Consider the following 13965-nt stretch of genomic DNA (forward strand, 5'->3'; position numbering starts at 1 on the left):
GCGTTCGTCATGTCCCCCTCTGCCCCGTGCAGGCCTGAAAGCCTCCTGTGGTACAGTCCTGGAAAAGCTGGCTCCTGTGGGCCTTCCCTGTCCCCACCCCCAGGCCTCAAGGAGGAACCCAGAACTGCCCTTTCTGCCCCAGGAGGCCTCCTCTGTGGTCACCTCAGTCCCCAGGTGACCCGCTCTCACCACCAGCTCGGCCCGGCCGCACCTTCCTTCGGGACTTCCAGCTTCCAGAACAATAAGAGAATAAGTTTCTGTTGTTTTCACCACCCCCCTGGACTGTGGGACTTTGTGACGGCGGGCCTGGGAAGCTCATACACAAAATTTTAAATATTCTTTACCTCCCAGAGATTTTAAGAAGCTGACCTGCAAGAATTTCCAAGGAGGAGGAAGCAAACCCACTTTCTCAGCTTATTTTACCACAGAACTTTTTTCCTCAAACAAAACAACAAAACAAAACAAAACACATTAGCGTTCCGGGAAAAGGCTCTTTGGGAAAGGGGGATCTTCAGGACTTATCTGTGGTACCTCAGGGAGATGACCCACAATAAGGGGGCCGAGGGGGGTCCATACAGCCTTGGTGCCCCTCCAGGGAGGGTGCTCTGTCCCACAGGCCCACCGCCAGGTCCCACGGAGAACCTCGTTCCTGCTCAGTGAAAGAACAAAGGAATGAATGATGTCAGCAGTGACGTCAGAGGACAGATGACTGAACCTCCCTCCACCTTCGGGTTTCGCTGTCAAAGGGAGACACCACAGGACATGCCCTTGCCCCCCGGGGCCCTCACACCACGCACACCCAGGGCTTTAGTTACACCACGCGAAAACGTCCGTGCTTTCTCCCCTCTGGGCCTTCACTCCTGCTGTCTAGAATGATCCCCGCTCCCACCCTCGGCCTCCTTGGCGGTTTACCGCTCATTCTGTAAGGCCTCGTGAATGGTCCTAATAGAGTCCTGTGGCCTGGTGTCCAGCCAGGGTGGCCTCGCTGCCGTGGGACCAGCGACAGGTAAATTCTACTCCATGAGGTCATTCAGGGAACCAGGTTCCCCACCCCCCTCTCCCTCTCTCTCTCTCTCTCTCTTTTTTTTTTTTTTTTGCTGTGGCATAACTTCTGTAAAATACGGTTCGGAAATATTCAGAGGGTAGCTCAATCAATTCTTACATATGTACACACCTGTGAAACTACCCCTCAGATGGAGGTACAGAACATTCCCAGCACTCAAGGCCTTCCTAGCTCATCGTTTTGTCCTACCCTAGGCTGTTATCTTTGGGCCATGGTCAAAATTTCCTCATATTGTCACTCCACATTCCAGCCCACAGGAAACAGAGATGGGGCTGGGTGGTGTGGAGGCACACAATTTCCTAATTAAAAAAAAAAAATGTAGGGGCGCCTGGGTGGCTCAGTCGGTTGAGCGTCCGACTTTGGCTCAGGTCATGATCTCACGGTTCGTGAGTTCGAGCCCCGCGTCGGGTTCTGTGCTGACAGCTCAGAGACGGGAGCCTGCTTCGGATTCTGTGTCTCCCTCTCTCCTTGTCGCTCCCCTGCTTTCTCTCTCTCTCTCTCTCTCTGTCTCTCTTTCAAAAATAAATAAAGATCTAAAAACTTTTTAAAAAATGTGATCTGGAAATGCACACATCACTTCTGTCTACACTCCATTGGCTAACTCTTGGTCCTATTGTCATATGGGCTGCAAGAGTACCTGGGAAAAAAATCCCTCTCTGGCGGCCACGTGTGCCAAAACACTCATGAGGTTCCATGACTAAGGGAAGAAGGGGGGCCCAGGGTGTCAGGGAAGCAGGATGAACGGCCAGACAGCCGTGGCCTGCTGGAGCCTGTTCACGGAGGGGACTCATGGAGCAGTAGCAGGGGACATCAGAATCTGGGAGAGGAACGGACCCTGTCCTCGGCCTATGGCTTTTTAGCTGCATGATTAGTGGGGCACAGGCTCCTCCCCTAGCCTGACAGAAGCTAGGATCCAACATGAGCCCTGGTGTGGTTCTGGTTCCAAGTCAGCCCTGCTATCTCAGCCTCTGTGCTTGGAAGGGCACCAGCCCCTCCTATGGGCCACCCGACGACTCTACCAGAATGGATTGCTTTAAGCTCTTGGCTTTACCTTGTCTCCAGGGGGTTTTGCAAGAGACTAACTTACAGCGAATTGGTCTGGGACAAATTCACCCTTACGTGTGAAAGACACGACCGGCGGTGAGGGTCACAATGGGCTCACACTCCAGCAGGGACGTCAAACTGCGAAAGCAAATTCAGTGTGCTAGAAGTTCCAACGGAAGTCTGAGGGGAGTGCTCTGTATGGAAGGCCACCGGTGCACAGAGAAAACACTTCATTGAGTCATTGGGAAAGCAGGAGCTCAGGGAAAGAGGGGAAAGGACACAGATGACAGAGGAAGGGCATGGACAAGGCACCCAGGGGCGTGACAGTAGGAGCAGTGAACCTCCTAACAAACAAATGTGGGGCCCCTGGGCTGCTCAGTCGGTTGCACGTCCAGCTTCGGCCCAAGTCACGTCCTCACGGTTTGTGGGTTCGAGCCCTGCACGGGGCTTTCTGCTGTCACCGCGGAGCCCGCTTGGAATCCTCCGTCTCCTCTCTCTGCCCCTCCTCTGCGCGTGCTCTCTCTCAAATACATAACCCTCTAAAAAATCTTATAAAAAAAAAATAAAACAAACAGATGTGAAATATACATAGGGGAAGAAGTACGAGAAAAAGAAACGTATAGCAATAAAGGTTTATAGTGAGCGTTTAACTAAACTGGCTCTAACTTTCCTGGAAGTCAAAGCATAAAGGGAACCCACCAGATGATATAACTTCCACTGCCTGATACAAATAAGTACTCAGGCGTGTCAAGAGTGATATCTTCCATGTGTCCCCTCACGTATACTTGGTTTTAAAATTAAAAGGGATTCAAAATTATCAGCCAAAGAGGGGAAATAGGTCTACTATAAGGTCTTGAGAAGTCTTAGCAATCTCTGTTAGAGTAAGGGTAGCAATAAATAACATAGATCTAAACGGAATCCGGCATAAAACCACATTGCAGATAATTAGGCACCTAGCCACGCCTTATGTTAGCTAGCATATATATTAGGCTAAGCTGCTATGTCAGAGGCCCCCAAATACAGTGCCTTAAAATAGAAATGTGTTTTTCTTTCACATAACAGTCTGAATGTGGGCAGTAGGCCAATGTTGGCAGGTGTCTCTGCTCAGTGAGGTCATTTAGGGATCCAAGTTTCTTCCCTCTCGTCGCTTGGCCATCCCTACGCCTTTGATGAGGGAGCATAAGGCAAGCTGAGGGCCAAGCACGAGTTAACAACACCCCCCACCCCGGGTGGGATCCGTGTGACATTCTCCAGCACTCGCGGTTGCCCCAGGGCAAAGGAAAGGAAAGGAAACAAATGGTTAACTGACAGAGATCACAGTCCCGCAGGACAGGAGTCTCCATCAAGGAAAAGGCGATCTTAGATCTTACCAACAGAAACCTATAGCCTCCGTTTCCTGGAGCCCCAACATCACCCTCCCCTCCATGGTGATGTGGGGAACAAAGGCAAGAACGAAATGGCAGGTGAAATTACATTTCCTTATGACTGCAGCCCATTGACACATCCTTGAGGCAAATACAGAGTAGAACCTTTCTCCGGGAACCCCCTACTGTCGCAATAATGCCCTACTAGAGGGAAAACAACCTTAGCTTAATAGCAAGGCCTCTGGTATCTTGGGAGTCCTCGTTAGCACATCACAGTCCTTCTGGAAGCCTCCCTTGCGCCTTTACCTCTCCCAACACCCTTCACAAACCCAGCGCAGCTCTTCCTGCCCACGGGTCCTGTCCCTGTGCTTTAATCAAATCACCTTTTTTGTGCCAAAGGCATCTCAAGAATTCCTTCTTTAAAAAAAAAAACAAACAAAAACACATGTGTTTATTTTTGAGACAGAGAGAGACAGAGCATGAACGAGGGAGGGTCAGAGAGAGAGGGAGACACAGACTCCGAAGCAGGCTCCAGGCTCTGAGCTGTCAGCACAGAGCCCGACGTGGGGCTCGAACTCATGGACCGTGAGATCATGACCTGAGCCAAAGTCGGATGCTTAACTGACTGAGCCACCCAGGCGCCCCTTGGGTGATGTTTAAACCCAGTCAGGCCGCCTCGAACCACCTAAGAGTTTTGCAGACCGTGAGGCCCTCAACACCAGCAAGAGGGCAGGAGCCTGCCCACGTCACCCAGCAGGTCCCCGGCCCAGCTGGGAGGGCAAGAGGGGAGCAGGAGAGGAGGAAACCCAGGGCACCGCACCTGCAATCATTTGTATGCGTTGTCAACCGCTGGGGCTCCCGCTTCCCCGGAATTTGTTTGTTGTGAACGGAATTCTCTTCTCAGCCCGGAGCGGGACCAGGAGTTTCTGGAGCAGCTCTGTGACTCATGGACACCCGGAGGGGCAGCCCAGAGGACACCAAAACAGGAGATGGCCGGGAGGGAGTGCATAGCTGGAAGCTGAGCTGGCATTTGATGAGGTGCCAGGGACTTAGGGCAGGAACAGCAGTGCTCTCTCGCCCGAGCACCTCTCCCGGAAGGGATGACTCTGCGGGACCCGAGGGCGCCCCTCCCGAGGACGTCTTCTGTGCAGCAGCAGGAGTGGGAGGCCCATCGGGTGACCATGGACCCAAGACCACAGACGGGAGCTTTCGCAATCTGGTTAATGTTTGCCTTCTCCCCTGAGGCTCCACATTCCCCGAGATGGGGATCACGCCAGTCTTTCCCACTGTGCTGTCCCTAGTGCCTGGCACATAGTAGGTGCTCAGTGAATCTCTGTTGACTGATATCGTCCCAACTCGGCCCCACCTGGAGCCACAGTACAGGAATGTTTATCATTGCCACCCGCCAGGAACTGAATGAGGTGTCTCCCCCTACGGTATCTTGGTTCATTTCAATAACCTTGAGAGTTCGGTGTGATTATCCTCACTGGGAACAGACAGAGCCCCTCCTGGACGATGTGCTCTCCTCTCAGGACGACAGACTTCCAAAGCAGAGGGGCAGAAGCAGACCCTAGAGACAGCTCAACCGCTTGATCATTCAAAGAGCAAGATGCCGAGGCTGGTGTCTCACGAGAGGGCAGAAAGGGGAGGAGTGGCCGGTCACCGAGGACGGCAAGGCGCCAGCTGGTGTTCTCGGTGCTTCCCAATCGTCCCCTTTGATGAGGGAAACAAAGGCAAGAAAAATGTAGTTTAAATTAAATTCCCTTACAGCCTGCAGCCCATTGAGAGATGTCAGAGACCTGCAGCGTGGAACGTTCCCCAAGATGTTTATGGCCGCCCTGACGCCTTTGTGTTTACGCTTCCTTAAAAACTAAGAGCAACCTTATCTTGACAATTGCTAAATCTTCAGGGTCCTGTGAGCCCCTGCTTTCAGCATACAGAGATTCCTTAAAAACTGACTTTACCTAGGGGCGTCTGGGTGGCTCAGTCAATTAAGTGTCTGACTTCAGCTCAGGTCATGATCTCGCGGTTCGTGGGTTCGAGCCCCGCGTCGGGCTCTGTGCTGACAGCTTGGAGCCTGGAGCCTGCTTTGGATTCTGTGTCTCCCTCTCTCTCAGCAACCACCCCCCACCCTGCTCGGACTCTGTCTGTCTGTCTCTCAAAAAAAAAAAAAATTAGAAAAAATAAAATAAAAAACTTTATCTCTAGCCCCACCCCTCACCAACCTACAAGTATATAATCAGTTGCCCTTCACAACCCCAGTGCAGCTCATTCTGCCCACGGGTCCTGTCCCTGTGCTTTAATAAAATCGCCTCTTTGCGCCAAAGGCGTCTCAAGAATTCTTAGCCGTTTGCTCACGAACCCCACTTCACATTTCAGCACCCTTGACTAATCCTTGCACGAACCTTGCACGCTGTGACCCCCTTACCCCATCTCCCAGGAGAGAAATAGGCTGACAGGGGTGAGTACTTGCCCAAGTCCCTCAGCTACGGGCACAGGGCAGGGCTTGGGCCCACGTAAGTCCCATGGCAAGGCCCCGGCAGCTTCCACTTCTGCCCGCTCGACACTTGAGTTTTGCCGGCCCGAGTTGTGTCCCCTGAAACTCATGCGTCAAGGCTCTCCCCCGCATGACGGTATCGGAGTCAGGGCCTCCAAGGAGGTGGTGAAGGTTAAGTGAGGTCATGAGGGTAGAGCTCTGACCTTGTAGGTGGCCTTGTAGGAAGAGTACGGAGAGGCCAGACTGTGTGACAAAACAGCAAGATGGCCGGATGCAACCCAGGGGCCCTCAACCAACAACCGGCTGTGGTGGCCTCCTGGTCTCAGACTCCCTACCTCCAAATGCATCTCCATTGTTGAAGCTACTGTGTCTATGGTGTTTTGTTACGCACCATCCCCCCCTCCGCAGACTGAAACAAGTTTTCAAACATCAAAACCAGTGACATAAGGGAGACACACTCTTAAGGACTCCTTTCCCCATCCTTCAGTATTGGCGGGGGAGGGGTGGGAATTGGTTGACCATCGCCCCAGGCCATCATAGAGTTTATAGGGGAACTGAGAATTGCCTGAGGGCCAGGGCCTGCTGGCCTAACTACCTCATAAAGAATTCCCCGGGGCACAAAGACTTCACAGAAGCTTCCAGAATCCCCTTGAGCAATTCTTCCCAGTCTGAAGATCCCTTCTTATGAATGGGACCTCATGACGCCTCCCTGGAGTATAATTGCCTGATCCCCCAGAGGGTGCCTGTTCAGCCAAGAATCCCTCACATCTCCCCACTTAACACAGAGCATCTACACCATGTGATCTGAGCCGGATCTCCGAAGGACTTGTCATCTCCCCAATTTCCTGCAAAGGAAACTGGGGATCACGGGGGCCCCCGACTTGCTGAGTCTTCCGATATGAAGACCAGGGTCCCGGGGTCAATGCCACAGCCACCCTTTGCTGAATATTCTCATTCAAACACAGTGCAAAGAAGTACGTTTGAATAAAGTTTATTAAGTGAATCACTTTATGGGCAAACAATTAAATGCAACATGACAACTAAGTAATTAGAGCTCTTTGAATACCTTGCCAGCCAGAGAGAAATAACCCAAAAAGGAGGGAGGAAGAGGGGCAGAGGAGGAGGGAAAGGGAGAAGACATTTTCCCTGTCTCTTGTGGACCTAGGCTCCTAGACTCCAACACCTGTTTCCCTGGGTCTAGCTGTCACGGACGGAGGCCATAGGCCAGGCCCTGGTGAGGGCCGAGTCTCAGGCATGGCTCGTGCAAGCCCCCTGGAGGGCCACTGCACTCTGTCACCTCTCCACTAAACGGTGCCCAGCAAAGCAGCCCCTGGAAATAGAAGGCATGGTGATGTCAGGCTCTGTCACCTCAAACTTGTGACATGGCTTCAGGGTCCTCCAATGCTTTGATCACCCCCTTCTTGAAACATGCCAGGTTTGCTGGTAAATTCCAAGTTTGAGCATTCTGGGGATGCTTCATCCCTTACAAAGTGCTTCCACAATCCTCGTCTCATTTGTGCCTCACTATACCCTTCAGAGGAAGCTACTGTAACCGGCTCAGTTGTAGAGAAAAGGAAAATAAGATTCGGAAGTGAATTAGCACCCAGGTCAAGTAACCAGTAAGTGACCGAGCCATGCTTTGAACTCAGATCTTCCTGGATCCACAGCCAGTGTTCTCTCCATCTTCCAACTTGCCTCCCTGTCTCACTCCCGACACCCCATTAATACACATGTGTGTCTAACTCGGCAGAGTGCATACAAATTTGCCCACATTCTGAGACTAGGAGCCGCGTGTGCCCTTTGAAGGAAACTATCTGTACCTGTTTCTAAGAAGGCTCTGAAACCATGGAAGTAATGCCTGGGAAGGAGCCCTGTCAATTGCTGAACCGCACAAATGTGTGTCGAGGCCGAGGTCAAGGTTACTTGCAGGAAATAGGACAGGGACCCCAAGGTCACATGGTATAGGCTCCTCGGGCTCTCTCCAGACTCTGCCGGGCTGAGACTCCCCCACCCAGTCCCTGCCACAACCCCACCATGTCCTAAAGCCTCCACCTCTCCATCAACACAAATATAACTTAAAACATGTTTGATGATTCACAGCAAAGAAGAGAACGGCACCCCGGCATCTTAGCAGGTATTAGTTCTGCCAGAGCAAATCCTGATGGCTTTCAACAGCATCACACGCTTCTTCAAAAGTGCAAAGTGATTCCAGCCTTCGCAGTAGATGTTAAACCAGAAACGGAGTTTCAGATCTGCATTTTGAAGGGCTTCGCAAAGTCTTCCACCGGAAATAGAAATGCTTTTGCTTTTTACCGAAACTCGTGAAATAGTTCGTTTCTGAGCTCTTTGAGTGATCTGATTCTTTTCACGGCTGGGGTACAAAGGGGTAATACGGAGATTTATACGTAATTCTCTTCCAAGTGTTTTCCCCCCGTATCTAATAAGTCCACTGAAATCCAAGTGCATTGCCTCCTAGATTTCTTTGTGGCTTAATCATAGAATTGCTTCATTAACTCTGATGCATGCTCGTGAATCGAGCAAAAAAATTAAGAAGAGCTAGGAAAACAAGCCACGACAGACACGTGCGTTCCTGAGTTCTGAACACCTGTGGCGTCTGAGGCCTGCTCCTCCCTAACCGCCTCCCCTCCCTTACAGAGATGGGGCCGTCCTGTCACCCCATCCTTTTCCCCGCTGTCTTCCCACCGTGAAGGAAAGGGCCGTCACCCTCCTGAATAATGAAGACCTTCTGCCTCCGGCTCCCACATCCGGTCCCCAACCGTGACCTGCTTAACCTCCCGCATAAGTGCCTCACGCTGAGTAGTGCCCAAGAGCTGCAGAGAGCCAAGGGTGGTGGGGACGCCCATATCTCCATTGTTTGCGCTGAGAAAACGGACACCCGGAGAGGAGACGCGACTTGACCAAGGTGACATCAACCAAGAGGCCAAACCAGGTTTCGGATCCATGTTTCCTAGCCCGGTGCCTTCACCCCTTCCTCCCCTGGGCCACGGATGGGTCCTTCCTTCCCTCCAAGCAGCACCTGCTTGCCTGCCTGGCCGCTCTCCCGGGGATGCCCGCTGCCTCCTGCCCGCCTCCCTCAATCCCCCATTCTTCCCATCTCCACAGTAACGATTCTGTCCCCACTACATCCCTCAATGCCTTCCAAACAGGGCCCCGAAGCTTCCACCTGGAATCGGAGGACACGCTCGCTCTACCCTTCCCACTACTTCCGGCAAAAACCCCACGAGCCCATCTGCTCTCCACCTTTTCCAGTTTCATTTCCTTCCAACTCCAACCACCCGTCAGCGGCTCCCCGCCCTCCACGTGCTGCTGGAGCACAGCGCTAGGCCCGTCTCCAGCACCCATGGCCGTCAGCTACCCGGCAGCTCTCTGTGGGATGTACTCACTCTGGAGTGGGGCTGGGCACTCCGGGGTGGGGTGGTGGTGGGCGGGAGCCACAGCTTAACCATTTTCGCGCAACTTTCCTTTTGGGCCCAATGCTTAGCACACCCCAGACATTCAACAATCAGGGACTCCATAAAGGCAGAATGGGTGAATGAAGCGACAGTCCTTTTGAAGAGTGATAGTTCTCAGCATATTAACTAAAGTTCCCCCAAACTGTTACAGTGATCGTTGTCTATACTGCAAAGGATTTCCAATGGAAAGAGTTACCAAAATAAACCTACCTTCTAAGATGCTGCGTAAGGGCAATGCGCATCAACTGTAAGGAGGACCCGAGCCAAGGACCTTCTGCAGAGTCACCAGGGAGTCCCCCCACAAAAGGAGGCACAGACACCTCCTACCAGGGGTCACTGAGTCAAGAGAACCAGCCCTACTCTCAGGGGCATCCCCCGCCCTCCCCCCCACGCTCCTACCAGGTTAAGATTAGACTGGGATGGAGGCTATGGGACAAATGCCCAGCACCAGGGAGCTCACAGCCCAGTAGAACTGGAACAAACAGCCGAAGAGAGCTCTGCCTTGGAGCAGAAGGCCATAGATACAGTCAAAGGGGACCCAGCAAGATGTGACCAGATGGAGGGAGACTGGCTTTGAGGGAGAGATGGCCTCTGAGAGCTGGACCCAAGGGCTTTCCACTCTCTCACTCCGCCACCGTCTGCAATGTCCTCCCTCGTGGCCACACACAGGCTCTATCGCAAGCAAAGGGCCTCTAGTCCCAGAGGAGGGCATTTCCTCCTGGGAATTTCTTTTCTTAGAAACATCTTTCCCCAGAAACACCTTTCCCCTTTGCAGACTTGGCCAAGATGGGGCCACATTTCACATTCAAACAATCACAACTCGGGAATAGAATTATCATCGCAATTAACCAACCATCACTCCCTGGGGCAGGGGGCCCGAGGACACAGAGCCCCTCACATTGAACAACGCTGGGGTTTCGATGGTGAGGAAGGAAGCAGGGGACAGTCGCGGTATCAGTCGTTAAGGCAGAACGTCAGACGGCGTACTCAACCTTCGTAGTGGACTGTCGGCCCAACACACCCTCTCCTGTGGTGCAACCAAACATCAGCCATGAGGGACAGTGTCAATGGCCTCCCCAAATCTGGATCTTCCATGCAGTTCTGATACACGCGAGTCACCTGAGCCTGTTTCGCATCTGAAAACTGGGGATTATAACTCTTCGCTCAGACACGGTAAAGATCAGATGGGGACAGATGGGCATGCTCTCTGTGACCTTATATATATATAACCTTATTCCATGTAAAGGAGCCTTCTTGTCTTCTCTTCAGAACTGTGCAAAACATGACTGGGATCCAGGATGCGGTTCGCTGGGCGGCACCGATGGAGGCTATTTTGGGAGGAGCGGTTACTAAGAAACGCCCGGCTCTGGTAACCTTGACAACCATAGGTAAGACAGAATGATGGCGCATCAAATTTCTGTATTCCATTGCTGTCTCCTCCTCACCAAGCTTGTATCTGGTGATGTATTTGTCAGACGAGGCATCTTCCCAGCGCCCAGCGGAGCCTGGCACTGGTCCACCAAAACTACTCCTAGACAAAATGGTCCAGGCGGGCTCTTGAAGGACATGGATGACTCCCTCCTTCTGAGGTCACCATGGAAGGTGCGGGGCGCCCACCTTCTGCCTCCCTCCTTCTTGTGGTTCTGAGCAGCATCCCATCCTCACTCCAGCTGGCCAGAGCCAGCCAAGCACTGTGGGCAGGAGTCAGGATTGCATATAGTACACCTGGTTAGCAGTCACGAGCTCACGGAGCAGCTCTCAGGGGCCGGCGGGGCCTCCAAGGAGGTGCAACAGTCATGCTCCCTTGTAAACCCAAAGGGTTTGAACCATTGTTTCTATTGAGTAGATGTAGAAGACGCTAGAAGATATGAACAGGTAGAGAAGGATCTTTATAACCAGCGTGTAGGGTGCAAAGACTGCCATTGCTACAGGTGCCCACATCCCCACAACCCAGGTGAAGACCAGAACAAGGCTGGCATCCTCCCAGCCCAGTGCGCCCTTCCCCTCATCCCCCCACCGCGTCCCGGTCCATCGGGGAATTGTACGTCCGCGTTGCCTTGTCGTGCTTCATGGCCTTACCGTGTTTGTCTCCCTGAAAAGGTATTCAGTTTTGCATATGTTTGAACTTTCCACAAGTGGAATGATATCGACTCATGCTTTCCTCACTACTTTCATCATTCCTTTTTCTTCAGCCGATATTCCTGCTTCTCTTCTTTCTCAATGCACGTGTTCATGGCGCATTTGTTTTTGTGGCCCTACAGCCTTCCGCCGTGCAAATACACCGAGAATTTAGGCATCCCTTCTCCGTTCTCAATGAACGCTTAGGTTGTCTCCAATTTGATGCCAGTGGGAACAGCGCTTCTCTGAGCATCCTTGATAAGGTTTTCTCTAGAACAGATTCTTAGGAGCGCAGGGAAGACGGGTCCCCAGGCTCAGACATCTTCAGCTCTGCCAGGTAGCACCAAACTGTTTCTTCAAGTACTCGCGTACATCGAGAATGTGTCCGTCCACATTCTCGCCAGCAACGAACAGACTCGTGAATTCTCTTCGTATCTCTTTAGGGAGCAAGAATTCTTGTGCCAATGTATCAGACTTCCCCCACCTTTACCTTTATGATCTGTATTCCTTTGTATCCTTGTTCAAGAACTTCTATCTTAACTTCGGGTCATAAAGACAAATACTCTCTTATCTTCTTGAAGTTTTATAATTTTGACTTGTATAGCTAAGTCTTTAATCTGCCCGGGATTGGTTTTTGTAAATGGCACGAGGAAGGATCCCATTTAACTTTTTTCTCCCACGTGGTTATTTGTATTTCCACACCTTTAATGATAAGTCCATTTCCCCCACTGGCCTACGTGGCTTTGTTTTGTCGGAAATTAAGTTTCTATGCATGCCTGTTCTATTTCTAGGCCTACGTTCTATTCCATTGGTTTATTTTTAAACATTTTTAAGTTTATTTATTTTGAGAGAGGGAGTGAGTGGGGGAGGGACAGAGAGAGAAGGAGAGAGAGAAAGACAGAGAGAGAGAGAGAGAGAGAGAGAGAGAGAGAGAGAATCCCAAACAGGCTCCGCACTGCCAGCGTGGAGCCCAACATAGGCTTGAAACCACGAACTGTGAGATCATGACCTGAGCCAAAACCAAGGGTCAGAGGCTTAACCGACTGAGCCACCCAGGTGCCCCTCCATTGGCTTATTTTTACATCTCTGCCCCAGAGCCACACCATTACTGTGACTTTTCACTAAGTCCTACTATCTTTCAGGGCTAGTCTCCACCTTGTTCTCTTGGAGAACAAGGCTGTTTGGTTATACTTGGCTAATTGCTTTTCTCTATACATTTCAGAATCAACTTGTCACTTACTGCATACAAAAAAATTGGTGGGGTGCCTGCGTGACTCAGTCGGTTAAACGTCCGACCTCAGCTCAGCTCATGATCTCACAGTCTGTGAGTTCGAGCCCCGCGTCAGGCTCTGTGCTGACAGCTCGGAGCCTGGAGCCTGCTTCGGATTCTGTGTCCCCCTCTCTCTCTCTGCCCCTCCCTGCTCATGCGCTGTCTCTCTCTGTCTCAAAAATAAACAAAAACATTAAAATATATATATTTTTTAAAAATTGGTGCTTAGAGTCACATAGAACTGATGTGTAGGTTGGTGTAGAAAGGATTAACACCTATGTGATTTTGAATATCTTGTATCAGTGGACTTGACATATTTTGCCATTTATTTTTTTTAATGCCTCTCAGTACAAATCATATCATTTTCTCAGCCTCGGTATTCTGCCCTTTTAAATGTATTTCTTTGCACTTAACACTGCTTGTTATATGAGAAGGGACATTTATAGTATTTAATTGGCTGTTTGACTAGTAAAGTGCACTTGACTCTCTCCTGCCTTTCCTCTACAAACTGTATCTCTGGGTAACCCACAAGCTGATAAGGATCTGATTATTTTTACATCAGAGTTCTAGCTTAAATGAAGGAACGACAGAATTAGATTGTCACCATTTCCCAATGCCTGATATATTCATGGTTATTGTCAATGATCGTAATACTTGCTGACCTTCCCCCAAAGGTAAAGAATCAGTTATTACATGGCTCCTGATTAAAGAGCACACGAATACCCTGTGAAGCAGCCTTGCCTAAAAAAAAAAAAAAAAAAAAAAAAAAAGAATCTAAAACTAAGTCTTTAGATTGAATTAATAATTTACAGGAAGAACAGAGAATAGGACACCTTAAACAACCCCATGGACACGCGATAAACAAAATCCACAACCAACAATCCAGTCGCTTCAACAAATAAGTTGCAAGGAAAATAAAAATTAAAAAAGCATGGAGAGGATTTTATAGATCGCAAGAGATACAAGAGACATGCCAACCAGCCAGTGTATGATTCAGACAACTGTGTATATGGGAATTGCAGAAATTTGAAGTCTGACTACATTTAAGGCTTTATTGTTAACATCTGTTTTTAGGTGTGAGCGTGGTATCATGATTCTGTTTTTAGAATGTCTCTATCTTTTAAAGGCACATACTG

At 50.6% G+C, this 13965-nt stretch overlaps 1 long non-coding RNA gene across 1 annotated transcript; it reads right to left on the bottom strand.

Moving 5' to 3' along the window:
* Positions 1–451: 451 nt before the first annotated feature.
* On the bottom strand, positions 452–4831 carry LOC113604857 (uncharacterized). Its single transcript, XR_008289783.1, has 3 exons — positions 4292–4831; positions 2151–2245; positions 452–649 (listed from the first exon to the last, which is right to left on the bottom strand). It is a non-coding gene; the product is annotated as an uncharacterized LOC113604857 (long non-coding RNA).
* Positions 4832–13965: the final 9134 nt, after the last annotated feature.

The sequence above is a fragment of the Acinonyx jubatus genome, chromosome A3 (assembly GCF_027475565.1).
Source record: "Acinonyx jubatus isolate Ajub_Pintada_27869175 chromosome A3, VMU_Ajub_asm_v1.0, whole genome shotgun sequence".
Classification (NCBI taxonomy): domain Eukaryota; kingdom Metazoa; phylum Chordata; class Mammalia; order Carnivora; family Felidae; genus Acinonyx; species Acinonyx jubatus.